General features: G+C 45.8%; 1 long non-coding RNA gene across 1 annotated transcript; it reads left to right on the forward strand.

The window, feature by feature from the left end:
- Positions 1–381: 381 nt before the first annotated feature.
- Positions 382–1,719, forward strand: LOC134289031 (uncharacterized). The gene is made up of 3 exons (XR_009998227.1): positions 382–738; positions 800–1,097; positions 1,158–1,719. It is a non-coding gene; the product is annotated as an uncharacterized LOC134289031 (long non-coding RNA).
- Positions 1,720–2,116: the final 397 nt, after the last annotated feature.

The raw sequence follows: 2,116 nt of genomic DNA on the forward strand, positions 1-2,116 counted from the left end.
AAACTAACTACTACAGAAGCGTCGTCGAGCGCGGTAGACGCACCGCACCGCTGGCATTCGAGCAGTGGTGGTGGCTCATTCGTATTTTCTCAGTGCGGTAGCGGAGCAACTGGGAATAATTATTTACTTCATCGGAGCTAACCTGGTCCCGCGTGAATTGAAATTTCAACCCTCGTCGAACAAATCCCTTCTGAAAGTTGACCATATTTTGGTTTCGCGAAATCAAATTTAAACAGTCCTTGTGAGGGCTACAATTCTGAATTTTCCTCCTAGATAGTGAAAACACGTAAGGGTTCGTTCAAATATTACGTAACGCTAAGGGGTAGGGAGGGGGGTCTAGCGCCGCGTTACGCTCCAAACAAAATTTCCCATACAAAAGTTGTTACGTGGGAGGGGGAGGGGGTGTGCAATTGTCAAATTTTGCGTAGCGTAATATGTGAATGAACCCTAAGTGTCAACATTTCAAAACTTGTGAGACTTGTGAGGAGGAGGAAGCTACTACGGAAGTACATGATTTCATCTGTATCGCAAAATCCAAACGGCCAAATCTAAGTGCAGGTGGAGTAGCAATTCACCAGAAAAGAACTGCAATCATGGCGATTCCGTATTCAGTGCGTAAACTTTGCGCTAGCTATGATCCAGAACTGGATCTTGCAGATGAGTACGGCGACATTTGCGCAGTTGAGATAAATATTCAAGGGAGTCCTGCGTTGCTGATTTGTATTTTCATTTCGAAAGGTATATAGTCAACATGATCATTCCGTTATGTTCCTCATAATAATTTTGCTTTTTTAACTAGACACCACAATCAAGCAGAAGAAGCTTTTTTTGGCACGAAACTTGATTCTTCTTTTCAATGACGAGGTGCCTATGGTCGTCACCGACAACTTTGGGATCGACATATCCATGGAGGAAAACTTGGAATTCGTGGATTTCATGAAGAAGTATCTTCGGTTTGATCTAGCGTCAGACCCTGCTCAAGCAACAACTGCAAGGGGATCTGACATTTACGCGAAATGTGAAGTGTGAGACTAAGAGATGCTATTCGTACTTCCTCCACCACCGACCGATGCTGACACTATTTGAGTGTTAAACAGGTAGTTTACAGGATAAACTCTGATTAGCCAGTAATAATGATTTCACATTCCTCCAAACAGCCACACCAACCGACTTCAACCAACTTCTCAACCTTCATCGGCATCAAGATGCATGACATGACGATAAATCATTCTGCATGAACATCAAAATGTATAAATCATCATCTTCAATCCAACAAACGGCCCTTTTCAGGGCCACAGAAAATTCCACTCAAGAGTTGATTTTCGAGTTCGCATGGCATCCTTCACTAAACTAACATCAAGGTCTATCAATAAACATCTACAATCAAACCAAAGGACCCCAAAACTTCGTATCAGAGTCTATATCAACTTCAATACAGCATTCAATAGTCGAAACTAATGCATAAACGGACGTTATTCAACGTCAGACTTGCGGTCGTATCTAGTATACAACCCCTCCAACTTTTTCTCCCGGAAGAGACGGGTCTGCTGCTTCCGCTTCTGTCTGTATCGCTCCACATTCTGTCGGGTTCCATGCTGCAGCATTTCCGCCCGCGCTGCATCCTTCTCCTCCAGAACCGCTCTGCACTCCTCGTCGAACCAATCGTTTCGTCGACTCCGTTCTACGTATCCGATAGTGCTCTTGGCTGCGTTGTTGATGGCTGCTTTGACTGTAGTACTACTCCAGTAGTCCTCTAGAGGGGCCACATCGAGCACACCCTCTTCCGGCAACGCTGCCTCGAGATTCTGCGCATATGCGGTGGCGACACCCGGTTGCTTCAGTCGCTCTAGGTAGTTCCGGGGCGGCCGCCGGTACTGTACATGATTAATAAGTAACGGAGAGTTTTGGGCGCAGTTTAACCATCACCAGGTAGTGATCAGAGTCGATATTAGCGCCACGATAGGTCCTGATGTCGATAATGTCGGAGAAGTGCCGTCCATCAATCAGAACGTGGTCGATTTGCGATTCCGTTTGATGTGGTGATCTCCAGGTGTAACGATACGGGAGGCTGTGCTGGAAGAAGGTGCTACGAATGACCATGTTCTTGGAGGCGGAG

Source organism: Aedes albopictus, chromosome 2 (assembly GCF_035046485.1).
Source record: "Aedes albopictus strain Foshan chromosome 2, AalbF5, whole genome shotgun sequence".
Classification (NCBI taxonomy): Eukaryota; Metazoa; Arthropoda; class Insecta; order Diptera; family Culicidae; genus Aedes; species Aedes albopictus.